Genomic DNA, 14,567 nt, shown 5'->3' on the forward strand with positions numbered 1-14,567 from the left:
CAAGGTACATCATGGGAGACTGGTTAGCAAGGTTAGGTCTCATGGAATACAGCCAGAACTGGCTCAAAGGTAGAAGACAGAAGGTGGTGGTGGAGGGTTGCTTTTCAGACTGGAGGCCTGTGACCAGTGGATTGCCACAAAGATCAGTGCTGGGTCCTCTACTTTTCATAATTTATATAAATGATTTGGATGTGAGGATAAGAAGTATAGTTAGCAAGTTGCAGATGACACCAAATTTGGAGGTGTAGATTTAGATTATTTACAGTATGGAAACAGGCTCTTCGGCCCAATAAGTCCACACCAACCCTTCGAAGAACAACCCACCCAGACCCATTCATTTACCCCTTCTCCTAACACTACGGGCAGTTTAGCATAGTCAATTCATCTAATCTGCACATTTTTGGACTGTGGGAGGAAACCAGAGCACCTGGAGGAAACCCACACAGACACTGGGAGAATGTGCAAACTCCACACAGACAGTTGCCTGAGGCAGGAATTGAACCCGGGTCTCTGGCACTGTGAGGCAGCAGTGCTAACCACTGTGCTACCGTGCCGTCCATAGTGTAGTGGACAGTGAAGAAGGTTACCTCGGATTACAACAAGATCTTCAACATATCAGCCAATGGGCTGAGAAGTGGCAGATGGAGTTTAATTGAGATAAATGTGAGGTGCTGCATTTTGGGAAAGCAAATCTTAGCAGAACTTATACACTTAATGGTAAGGTCCTAGGGCATGTTGCTGAACAAAGAGACCTTGGAGTGCAGGTTCATAGCTCCTTGAAAGTGGAATTGCAGGTGGATAGGATAGTGAAGAAGGCGTTTGGTATGCTTTCCTTTATTGGTCAGAGTATTGAGTACAGGAGTTGGGAGGTCATGTTGCAGATGTACAGGACATTGGTTAGGCCACTGTTGGAATATTGCGTGCAATTCTGGTCTCCTTCCTATTGGACAGATGTTGTGAAACTTGAAAGAGTTCAGTAAAGATTTACAAGGATGTTGCCAGGATTGGAGGATTTGAGCTATAAGGAGAGGCTCGGGTTGTTTTCCTTGGTGTGTCGGAGGCTTAGGGGTGACATTATAGAGGTTTATAAAATTGTGAGGGGCATGGATAGGATAAATAGACAAAGTCTTTTCCCTGGGTTGGGGGAGTCCCGAACTAGAGGGCATAGGTTTCGGGTGAGAGGGGAAAGATATAAAAGAGACATAAGGGGCAACCTTTCCACACAGAGGGTGATCAGAGTATGGAAAGGACTGCCAGAGGAAGTGGTGGAGGCGGGTACAATTCCAACATTTAAACAGCATCTGGATGAGTATGTGAATAGGTAGGGTTTGGAGGGATATGGGCCGGGTGCAGGCAGGTTGGACTAGATTGGGTTGGGATATCTGGTCAGCATGGACGAGTTGGACTGAAGGGTCTGTTTCCATGCTGTACATCTCTATGACTCTATGATGTTTCTATGCTGCTGTAAGAATCAGATATGCGTGCTCTTTTGCGTCCTCTCTGTTTCTAACCATGGCATTCATAGTAACAGGAGTAGATTATTCAGCTCCTTGAGCCGACACGACCATTGAATGAGATAATGGCTATACCAGGGATAATCCCCGGAGGGGATTAAATATGGGGTGGGATCAAGTGGCTAAATATAATGGGGGCTAGAGGTTGGTATCAGTTTTAATTTTTATTACGGTTGAGGCTAATCATCTTCCTGACAGCATGAATAATGTCGCTGGCTGTATTGAATCCAGTGCTGGTGGAAAATGATCCCAGCTCCACATTCCATTAATATTTTGTCTGCCTGTGGTGAAGAAAGTACACTGCTCAACTCATGTTTGGGATTGACTATGTGTTGAATGTTTACCAAGTTTTGGCTGCTACTCTTTAAGACTCCTAGCTTCAATTTCAAATAACCTTCCCACCCATTCCCCAACTCCCTTTCCACCCATTCCCCAACTCCCTTTCCAGCCCCACTTCCTTCCATTCCTCCAACCAACCCCACCTTTAGCAGGTTTTGAGAAGATTTGTAGTCCAGTAACCCTAGCCACTCTCCCCTACATCAAAGAAATGACTGCCAGACTACTCAGACCCCTTGGCATCATGGTAGCCCACAAACCCACCAACACACTAAAACAGCAGCTAATGAACTTAAAAGATCCTGTACAGACAACAAGGAAAACTAATGTCATTTACAAATCACTGTGCAAGAACTGTAACAAACACTACATTGGACAAACAGGCAGAAAACTAGCCACCAGGATACATGAACATCAACTAGCCACAAAACAACATGACCCTCTCTCACAACTATCCTTATATACAGATAAGGAAGGACACCACTTTGACTGGGACAACACATCCATCTTAGGACAAGCCAAACAGAGACATGCACGAGAATTCCTAGAAGTATGGCATTCTAACCAGAACTATATCAACAAACACATTGACTTGGATCCCATTTACCACTCCCTGAGAAAAAGAACAGGAAATGACATCACCATAGGAACTGACATCAGCACAGGAAATGACATTGCCAACCCAAGGAAACCCAAACATATAAATAGACAGCAGGAAACACCAGCAGTGCTTAGTCCAGAGGCTCACTGAAGATGTTAACTAGTATGGTGATAAAATGTCTGAAAATGAACCTTCCAGCTCAGCGAGCAAACCTACATCCCGAATCCCTCCTTTAGCTATCAACCGGATTCAATCCTCCTATCGGCCTACCAGATTGGACCTACCACTTGTATTCACCTATCACCACCTCACCACTCTGCTCCTTCCCCAGCCCCTCTTTATCTGCAACTCCCCCCTAGCCCATCGCTGAAGAAGGGTTATACCCGAAATGTCAGACTTCTCCACCTCCTGATCCTGCCTAGCTTGCTGTGCTTTTCCAGCCTCTTGTTCGTCTACTTTAAGACTCTTAGAAATTATTTCACAGAGCAGTTAAGTGAGTGGAACATTGTTTTAATGTTATGACTACATAGTGAACAATTGAGAAAAGCTATTAACATGTCTGAATCGTAGATTACAAGGCTATGGAAGATTTTCATCATTCACCAGTAAAACCACACTTTGAATGCTGTGCTCAATTTTCCTAACCACAATACAATAAGCTGTGCTTGCACTACAATGTATAGAAAACAGCAGCAAAAGCATTTAAAGTGGCATATCAAAAACACTTTGCAGATGTGTAAACATGAAAGGCAGAGACTGAGCTAAAGAATGGAGAAATTAGTAGCAGTGTGTGAAGATTTGATCAAAGAGGTTTTGTGAAGGCTTAAAGGAAAGAGAACAATGAAAGATTAATGAAATTTGTTGTTGGCATACAGTATAGCCAATAAAGCTTTGTATTACCTTTAAATTTGAGTGTAGATATCAGGTGCGAACATTGGAATGAAGACACATCACTGCATGTCCTGAAGCAGGAGAGGAGGCAGACATTATGTTAAGGAGTCAAGGGTCCTCATAATGGAGAGCTCATGATGTGGAAAGCAAAACGCCAGTTTGAAACACATACTAAGGTTGTATAAGGGGAGGCAATGGCCTTGTGATATTATCATTGAACTGTTAATCCAGGAACCCAGGTAATGTTCTGGGTTCGAATCCAGCGTGGTGAAATATGAATTCAATAGAAGTCTGAAATTCAGAGTCTAATGATGACCATGAAATTATTGTTGTTTGTTGGAAAAATCCATCTGGCTCACTAATTTCCTTTAGGGAAGAAACTGCCATCCTTACCTAGTCTGGCCTATATGGAATTCCAGCTCCAAAGCAATATGGTTGGCTCTTACCTGAACTCTGGGATGAGCAATAAATGCTGGCCTAGCCAGTGATGCCCTCATCCCATGAACAGAAAAAGTCTGTTTCATCCTGATAGGCAGAAAGATGTCAGCAATAACTGTGGCTGAGGAGGGAATAGGAATAATCTAATAGTACAGGCATTAAAGAAGCCGAGACAGTTCATGGACAGGTGTGACATCAATGTACATGTGGAACCTGATTGCATGTTTTCAAATAACATAGCCAAAGAACAGCAAATAAATTTGGAAGTTACATGTAAGTGGACGTCAGAAGGTATGTATAACAGCGAACTATGGATGATGAAATGTGAAACAAAACAGACTCTCAACAGATCTGGCAGCATCTGTGAAGAGAAAGCCAGAGATAACCATTCACCAGAATGGGGAAATAATTGCTAGGTAAATTTCAAAACCTGCAAATGTGGAAGTTGGTAAGAAATAGAACTGTGTATTAGTAAGGAATGTAAACTTACTACTTATTAAATAAAACTCTAACAGGGCTAGAGCAGTGCAGAAATCTGAGAGTACAAATAAATCATTAAAAGTACTGACATAGGTTATAAAGAGATTTTTTTAAAAAGATAAACACTAAATTTTATTTTGAAAGTGATACTCGAACATGGAGAGTTTAATTTAGTATTAGACCCAACCTAGTGTACTGTATACAGTTCTATTTGTTAAACTATAAAAAGAGAGAAACACTGGAGAAAAGCCACTACAAAAATGAAACTAGAAGCATTATAGCAGAAATACATAGTTTTATGTATAGCTGTAGAGGCTGAGCAGTGTCTTTCTCTCTCTATTCTCTTGAAAAGAAAAGGCTGAAAATCGGCCTGATCGAAATCTTGGCAATTATGGAAGGCTTTGACTGAGGTTTTAAGAGAGATGGTGGTGTTGTAATAATGTCATTGAACTGATATTCAAGAGGCCCAGGCTAATTCAGGCCTCCAGTATAAACTATTCCCCCTTAATCTCACGTCCTTTGTAAATTCTGAAATTATATTTCCAATCTCTGAGTCCAAATTATTTAGCTAAATCAGTGGTCCGTTTGAGATATAGTTCCAAAACCCACCATGGTAGCTGATGAAATTTGAATTCAGCTACTTAATAAAGAATGTAAAACTAATCTCAGTGATAGCGACTGTGTGAACTATCACAAATTATTGTAAAAATCTGTCTATTTCACTGATGTTCTTCAGGCATGGAAACCTGTTGTCCTTACCTAGTTTGACCTACGTGTGACTCCAGACACAGCAAAGGGTTGATTCTTAGCTGCATCTTGAAATGGCCCTTGCCATTTTCTGGAGAATGAAGTGAACTAGATCATTCTAGCAAATTTATTCTGGACTATCCCCAGTGCATAAATCTATATCCATAATACCATATAGAGTTCCCAGTGCTTTAACTGTGGTCTAACCAAATATAATATCTCTGATTTTCAGTTAAATCTTTCTTTGTCAGTTTGGATATTTTGGACTTGCCGATATTGAAGAACATTTCTCAAACCGTGAAAGAATGTTTTACAAAAAGTTGTTTAATGTTTGCCACCACAGCATTAATTATTTGGTCCTACTCAGAATCTGAAGTTTGGGAATGATCCATATGGGCTTGAAATGCAGTATAGAAGCAGCTGGTCGGTAGCATTGAAGAAAATGCGAGCCATCATTATGTATGGGCACTTGCATTTACCTCCCAAACATTACTTCCTCCAAAGGAGCCTGGAGCAGCAGTGGTGTACATCAAGGGAGCAGATTTCATTTGGAATCTGTTCAGTTGTTAAGCACAAATACTGCTATAATTTTTTTGTCTCATGTAAATTGATGGTAAATACAAACACTCAAATCAGATTTATAGCACTATTAACTACTTAAATATTCAAGAACACTTGCATCCGATCAATGTTCAGTTTGCATTATCTTTAAATGTGAAAATTCTATGTTCAGAAATGTTATGGCTGCCCTGAATGTGTTTTACATTAAATTCCAGAGCCGTTGGGATATATTTACTGTTTCTAACTTGGCTTCAAATATTGGAAGAGGAAAGATTCAGAGTCAGCAGGTGCTTGTTAGTTTTATTTCCCACTGCCCTTTGATCAGTATTATCTCAAGGTCAACTAGGGAAACAAATCATCTTCAGCCACTTGACAACTTAAACAGTATCTACTTTCTGGTGAATGAAGTTCCAGCCTGTTAGATCATTCTAGCAAATATATTCTAGTCTATCCCCAGTGCCTAAATCTATATCCATGATATTGTATGGAGCTCACAGTCCTTTAACTGTGGTCTAACCAAATATAATGTCTCTGCTTTTCCATTAAATCTTGCTTTGTCAATTTCAATATCTTGGACTTGTCAATATTGCTGACCATTTCACAATTACATGCCCATACTGCAAGTTTATTAACATTTTCCAATATTTTTGCATGTTGTAAGAGATGTTAAAAGAAAGCTAAACACTAGGTTTCTTTTTTGAAAGTGATATCATTGAACATGGAGAGATTAATTTAATATTAGTTCCTACTTGTGTACTGTGTGCAGTTCTAGTTAAACTATAAAAGTAGAGAACCACTGAAGAAAAACCACTACAAAAATGAACCTAGAAGCACTATAGCAGAAATGCAAGGTTTTATATATAGCTGTAGAGGCTAAGCAGTCTTTTGTTCTCTTCTCTTGAAAAGAAAAGGCTGAAGATTGGCCTGATCGAAAACTTGGCAATTATGAAAGGCTTTCACTGAGGTTATAATAGAGATGGTGGTGTTGTAATGATGTCATTGAACTGGTAATCTAGAAGCCCAAGCTAAGTCAGACCTCCAGTATTAACTATTCCCTCTTAATCTGGCATCCTTTGTAAATTTTGAAATTATATTTCCAATCTCTGAGTCCAAATTATTTAGCTAAGTCAGTGGTCCTAACGCTAAGTCTTGTGAGATATTGCTGCCCACTTTCTGCCAGTTATAATTGAAGTGGGCATCTTTGGTTGATCTACCTCCCAGGATGTATCCTGAGTCACCCTGACTTCCTCGATTTATTTTTAATTCGTTCACGTGATGAGGGTGTCACTGGCTCAGCCAGCATTTATTGCCCATTCCTAATTGCCCAGATGTTAACAGGTTGGCCAGAACAGGTAAGGTTGGTAGTTTCCTTCTGTAAAGGACATTAGTGAACAAGATGGGTTTTTTAGACAACCAATTCATGATCATCATTAAGAGTGTAATTCCAGGGATTTTCTTTATTGAATTCAAATGTCACCATCTATAGTGGTGGAATTGAACCTGGATCCCCAGAACATCATCTGGGTCTCGGGATTAACAGTCCAGCGATAATACCACTAAGCCATCGGCTCCCCTGTAGATGTTGCCATACATAAGGTTGGCATTGGAGTTTGTTCCTACGCTGTAGACGCTGTGAATCTGCTGCATCTCTGTCTCTGCCTATTGAAGAGTGATGCTTGTTGGATCCTCTGAAGTTCTCATAAGCTCTTTTACTTAAATTTGTACAGAATATTGATCTTTGTATTACAGCAGAGGACTGTCCATGTCAGAATTACATCATCATGCTACAAATTATCATATCACAAACATGTACGTTCTTGTTGTACCACAGTTCGGGTGCATTCAAACCCTTTTTTCTCTTTGGTTTACTAGTAATCAGCTTGTCAAAGCTCCCTAAGCTTGTCAATTTTGTATGTTCCACATTAAGGGACCATAGTTTTATCTCTCCAGAATGAATGTGATCATTAATCTCAGACTGTGCTCAAAAAACTAAAAGCCTGATGAAAATTCATGCACATAGCAGCGATATATTGCAATTACACCCTTTAGTCTCTGACAGATGTTGCTTCTGGCAGAACAAACTATTGCTTTCTGGTTTTATTATACCATTTCCAAGCCAGTTCACTACTTCTGCATTTGTATATTAAAGCCAAAGTAGAATTTGCACAATTTTTCATTTTCCTGGTTTATATATAACTAACTCCTGGTCAGTTATATCCAAGTTAGAAGGTCCACATACAGGTTAAATTCCTAATGCTAAAGAACATTTTTCCAGATGCACATAGCACTTGCAAGGTCACATCTATTTGCTATTGCATTTAGTTTCCCTAAAAGGAGAAGTTTCTGTCGAGCAGTAGGCAGCAGTTTACAACTTGGAATTCTCATCATTTGGAGGACAGATCATGCATGAAAAACTGCCATTTAGCTTGAGGGTTTCAGATGAAGCTTGGGGATGGGCAAAAGCTAGACATTTCCTCTTTGCTAACATTAAAAAAAAAATTGAAGATGACTATCCCATCACAGTACTAATGGAAGTGAACAAGAGGAATGAGTTCATGGAAAACTATATAATTGAATTCAGTAAGTCTGACCATTTTTTAGACCATTTCCATAAGTTAAAAACTAATGGACTGTAATTAACTACGTTGTTCCAGGCCAGAACCCCTCAAAACATTTTAAGAAGGTAGCCCAGACCCTACCTTTTCTAGCTGTTTTAAGCAGGTGTAAGGTGGATATTCCAGGAGTGATGCAGCTGGTCAAATCACTCAGATTTAAACAAAACAGAATTTATTTTACAAGACTACCGAGTGGAACACAAGCAAAAGAGAAGAATTTAGAATAACAACTATTTGAAAACATTACTGACTCTATCGGAGCTTAATGATGTGCTGTTGTGATTTCTTGCAACATCCCATAAACACACCCCTTGGCAAAAAGGTAAATTCAAATGCAGTTTCTTATAGAGGAGATGTTAGAGAGAGAGGGGATCGGCCAGGGATCATTTGCTGAAACATGGAACCTTTTTCCACTGCAGTGGCTTTCACGAGGTTCCCAACTAAAACTAAACCAAACTAGAAAAATCCCTGAACGGGGAGAACTGGCCTCTTCTCTTTCATTGTGCGAGTGTTTAAAAAAATTCCTAAAGGCCTCCTCTGTTAGCCATTATTAAAAGTAGCCCGTTTGGGCACATTGGCACCGCTGCCTTTACTACCCCTCTTGGAAAAAGCCAGGGGCAAAATAACCTTGTTAAAGGGTCAGCATCATCTCAGCTTTTATTAATGTCCTTCAGGGAAAGGAGCCTGCCATTCCTATCATGTCTGCACTGTAATGAGACTGGGATAGGAAGAAAATTCCTCACTCGGCATTGCAGAGGATAACATTGGAGTGCATGTCCGCAGATCATTAAGGTTATAGCAGGACAGTTTGACAGGTAGTCGAGAAGGCCAACAGACACGTTCCTTTATTAGTCAGGGCAAGTAATAAATCGGCATTGAAATTATGCTAGAATTCCCTTTGGCTGCAGCTAGTGTCCTGTTTACAACTCTGATCACCTGTTTATAGGAAGTGTGTAATCATCCTAGAGAGGGTACAAAGGTGGTTTATAAGGATGTTGCCAGAACTGGAGAATTTTGACAATGTGTAAACAATTGTCTGGCTAAGGTTGTTTTCTTTGAAGTAAGTAGTTGTGGGGATGTTTAATTAAAATTTATGAAGTTATGAGGGGCTTAGAGCAAATGGATAAGTACTTGTATGCCTCAGTGTAGAGGTCGATGACATGGGGCATGGATTTAAAGTAATTGGTAGAAGAATGACAGAAAAATTGATAACCACCTTTTTGAGGATTCTGATGAAGGTTTTAAACTCTTAGCTTGGCAGGGTGATAGAGGCAGAAATTTTCAATGCATTTGAAGTACCATCAACTGCGATGCAATGGGCTTGGAGCCGAGAGCTGAAATTAGGCTGGATAGCTCTTTTTCAGTTGGCACAACCATAATTAAGGGGAGAAAGTGAGGACTGCAGATGCTGGAGATAAGAGCTGAAATTGTGTTGCTGGAAAAGCGCAGCAGGTCAGGCAGCATCCAAGGAGCAGGAGAATCGACGTTTCGGGCATGAGCCCTTCTTCAGGAAATAATTAACCCAATTGCGTAGCCCTGTAGTGTAGTTTTCTTTCATTCAGATCCTTTGACTTCTGATTTTTCAGTATATCAAATAGTCTTGCTCTCTGTCTTTCAGAACCTCACTAAAAGCTTTAACCCAATCGGAACTGCTGTAGCATTTATCATGTAGGTATGGATCTCAACAATCCAGTTTTGGTGAAAATCTCAAAAATTACAGTCTGGTATGTTTCAGTCTGTATTTCTTATATCTTTAGCACAAATGACACAGTAGAAAAATAACAACATCTGAGGTTCAATCTTGGTTAATACTACGGTCTTACATTTATTAATGGTAGGCTTCAGTTATGATGTATTATGTATTGTATTATCCAAGAGCAACATTTCGGTGCAGGATTGTTGTTTTTGAGCACAATATTTACACAGCAGGAAGGAGCAGCTGGCCTTCCCAATTAAAATTCTGCAGAGCAAAATAGTCTCCTGCACAGTATGGCTTGTTTGTACTGTAGTTTACTGACAAGCATTGTCATCCTGTTTTACAGCCTGCTTGCTAGACAAGTAGATTTCTTCCCCTGTTAACGATGCAATGAACTCTGTTGAATTAAAGAACACTATCTCCAATAAACTTCCCATTGCCTAAGGCACTGCAAGTAAATAATGAACTGCTAGAAGGGTGAATTATTTTCTTTCACAATGTTGTCGTATTCAGTGTGCTCAAGTTGTAAGACAGAGATTCCTACTAATACATTGTTGATTGAAAGCCCTTCATTGAAATTGCATCTAAAATAATATGCCTTGCAAATATAAAATGTTATATCTGTGTTTTGGAAGTTGATTATTGAAAATTTCTGAAATTGACTGGCTAACTCGTTTGGTCCTACAGTTTGTGTGACTATTGTGTTTTGCCTGGGAATTTGAACAGAAGCACCAATGATAAAATTTCTAGAAACAACAGAAATTATGACACATACAAATAATGGGTCGATCTTAGTACGACAATGCACTAAGGATCTGTCTGTAGGCTTAGGTGAATATTAAAAGACCACCTAGTATAATTTCAATAAGACCCACCAAGTTGTCCTAATCTGCAGGTCGAATTCACCCTTCAACAATAGCACAACCAAAACAAAATCCAGCTCCATGTCACATGCTAATGGCACAGAATCAATTGTCTGTTTTGCCTACATAACAGTGAGTATCTTTCAAAAATAAAATATCTTATTGTGCTTTATAATATGGTGAGAAACAAAGACAAACATTTCTTTTTGCGACATGAGGAGGATGTTCAATGGATGCTTTTGAGTCCAGATAGCATCCAAACTGTTTTCTGCATGATGTTTTTGGACTAACCAATGAATAATTTCTTTACAGCGGTAGTCCTGAAGCATTGTTGCTGAGCAACAAGATACCTTTCCCAACAAAGACTTGCAGTAACACATACAAATAAACTTAGAATAACATTCTGAAATAAAAGGCTGGAAGTGCTTGGAATGTACAATAGGTAAACATTAATCTATCTTCATAGAATCCCTACAGTGTGGAAACAGGCCATTTGGCCCAAAAAGGTCCACACCAACCTTTGGAAGAGTATCCAACCCAGACCTCTTCCCCATTACATTTCCCATGACTAATGGGCCTAACCTATACATCCCTGAACAATGGGCAATTTAGCATGGCCAATTCACCTCACCTGCACATCTTTGGACTGTGGGAGGAAACCCATGCAGAGATGGAGAGAAAGTCCAAACTTCACTTAGACAGTTGCCCAAGGCTGGTGTTGAACCTGGGTCCCTGGCATTATGAGGCAGCAGTGCTAACCACTGAGCCACCGTGCCACTATAGGTCAGTAAGCTTATCCATTAAATAAATGAGCCAATAAGGTCCTTAGTATGTTTTGAACTAGTTGATCACAGTCAGGGTATTAGGTGGAGAATTAAAACTAGTCCCAGATCGAGGACAGCGAGATGTACTCCCAGTTCTGCTTCTAGGTATTTTCTATATCAACCCATTCAGAGATTTTGTGACACACCTCTGTCCTGCATCCAACCCTATTTAGCAACTGCCGCTGGAAAAAAGTGCATTTCTTCCTACTCCATTAGGCTGCCTTGAAAGCTCCCCCCCAAGGTGAAAATTGTATATCAGTTGTATTTTAAATGTATGCACGTGGAAGCCATTTATTCAGGTTTCACTTGAGCATGTATTGAGGCTCTCTTGTGGTGCAGTGGCAGTTTCCATACCCCTGTCCATAATAAGTCAATGCTTTCTCTCCTCAGATGCTAACAGACCTGCTGAGTTTCTTCAGCAATTTGTTTTTGTTTCCACCCTTCAGCATGTACTGTTCTTTGTTTTATTTTACTGTTTTATTTTACTTTTTGCTTCTTGTGAGCAGGTATCAAGCTTTGTAGTTTATTCCGTGTTTCCATTCTCGGGAACCCGCCTCTTCTATCGAGTGTAACAGGTTTAGAAGCTGAACTTGAGTGTTCAGGTTAACTTCTTCATAAGTTTGTATTTTCTTTTGGGTAAGGGTTTAACCTTCCCTGTCACTATTTACACCAAAATCAGCTGCAAGTTCAGCCTCTTCTGTATCTTTATTCTTTGGCTATGACTTTCCGTGACTAACTATGGGCTTAAACTGTGCAAGATCCCAGACTCTTCACAGATGACTGGCCATATTGCCTCACTAAGTGCTCCGGCAGTGCCTTTGCATGAATCACACACATTGCTGATCTCTGCCGCCTTAGCCATTGTCCTGTTTTGGAAATTCTACCTCTTCTAGAAATTCTGTCTCTTCCACCATTCCTGGACTTTGAGCACGTTAGAAGGAATGACATCCCCACATCACACTGGTTGAAGCTGAGAAGCCCCTCACTTTGTTTTGCATTGTTGCTGAATGAAATTTCTGGGATATGATACGATACATGATGTGCACAACCATCTACCTGGAGTTGTGAGTGAGTTGCGGATTTGTGGTACCCTGAACACAACCCACACTCTTTCCAATGTGGATATTCCACTTGGGAGAGGATTAACTGCACTAAGGTACATGCCCTCATAAACATCTCCCATATGGCAAATACTGTACACTTGGAGATGTCCAGTAAGCATATAAGGAAAAGATGTACATTATGCGATGGTGAAGCAACAAATGAAAAAAATGATTTACTGTGGAGGGATGAACATTTACCAAACTAAGTCTAGGATGGGAGTTGGTCTATGGAGAAAGATTAGATAGAATGGACCTATAATTTCTGGAGTTTTTAAGAATGATCATAAAATGGAAATCACACCCATTCCTTTTAAACTTCAGAGAATATGGCTCATATAGTGACTGGAACCTGGACTGGGGATCCCATTGGCTATGAGATCCTAGATTGAGTTTGTTAATCTGCACTAACCAGGGAGCCCTGCCAGACTGATATAAATAGGAAATTCAGAGAGTCTCCTCAATATAGGGACTGGCTCTGAGCTGGCTGGTCAGAGCCTATATACTGAGCATGTGTAAATAAAGGGTGACTGGATGATGGGACACTTGTCTCCTTGGAGTTATTTCAGTGCACCACCACCTTCTCTTGGGCAGTTAGGGATGAGCAGCAAATGCGCCCTAGCCAGCAATGTCCATATCCTATGAGTGAATTTAAAAAATCTACAGGCCCACTTTAACTATTGCACCGAAGGACAATTAGTCCATTGCAGGAATTAATTTGGTGAACCATTGTGTACTTCCACTATGACAAATACATTTTTCCTTCGTAAAGAGATCAGAACTGAATGGAATTCTCAAAGTTCAGTCTCATCAAGAGACTACATCATTACAGGATGACCTCTTTACTTCTATTTACAAACCTCTTGTAATAAAAGCTAACATACCACTTGGCTTCATACCCAAGAAAAGGTGACTGCCTTCAAGAACAAGGACAAAGTGAATTAGAGGGAGTGGAAACTTGGTTGGGGGTGGGGGGGGGAGGTGGAAAGACAGCAAATTTGCAAGTATAAAAAGTGAATTTGATGAAAGATCCTGTCACAGCAACTGTGAAATGCATAATTTTCATAGAAATGGTTTCATACTATTGTAATGTTGATATCATAGGGGAAACTTTGATCTTGTAAGTATTATTTCTGTCGAACAATTTCCAACCAGGAATAACATCCCTGAAGTATTGCATTTCATTCCAGGAGTATACCCTTTTCCTATCAACGGTATCAAATGTCTCAATTATAATGCTGTAAATAGAAGCATTTATACATTACATACACTTAAAGCATCACTTCAATGCTTTTTACAATGCTTGCTTGTAAATATGTAACTTTGATTTCAAATTCTGCTTTTGTGAAACAACTGTTATCATATTTCTCCACATAAAGCAACTTGAATCGACTTAGTGAATGCTGCAATCTGACAAAAAAAACATTCCTGGAATGCACAGTAGGCCAATCAGCATTGCACTGGAAAGAAAAAAAATGTATCATTTTCTTTTATTTAATATCAGTGTGTTGTTGCACCTATTCAATGCCAAAGATGCCTGAGATTATTTCATCAGAAGATGAAAAAAAAATGTACCTGCAGCTCGATCATTGAAAAATTAATGATGATAAACCATCCAGGACTGCTATTTGCTATGAAACCATTTATCATTTGTGTCAGCATCCATCATTCACTTACTTCAGTCATATTTTTGGTTGCCTTAGTCAATTTATTTTCTACCAAGATTTCCTGGAGTCTCTCTAGTACATATTTGTGGAATACTAAAGCTGGTATAGAGGAAGTAAGATGAAGCCTGTTGTCAAAGGATCAATTTCAAACCAAAATTGCTAACTATTAAGGAAGACCTAATTTATATATGAATTGCTACGTTCAGAACTACATATATTTTCATTGAGTAGTTC

At 39.7% G+C, this 14,567-nt stretch overlaps 1 protein-coding gene across 1 annotated transcript in view; it reads left to right on the top strand.

The window, feature by feature from the left end:
• Positions 1–14,567, top strand: part of LOC122540010 (unconventional myosin-Id) — a 533,316-nt gene that overhangs the window by 270,399 nt on the left and 248,350 nt on the right. The gene's annotated exons all lie outside the window — the stretch shown is intronic.

This window comes from Chiloscyllium plagiosum, unplaced genomic scaffold, assembly GCF_037043375.1.
Source record: "Chiloscyllium plagiosum isolate Xiang-an unplaced genomic scaffold, Cpla_swu_hap1 HiC_scaffold_32, whole genome shotgun sequence".
NCBI lineage: Eukaryota > Metazoa > Chordata > Chondrichthyes > Orectolobiformes > Hemiscylliidae > Chiloscyllium > Chiloscyllium plagiosum.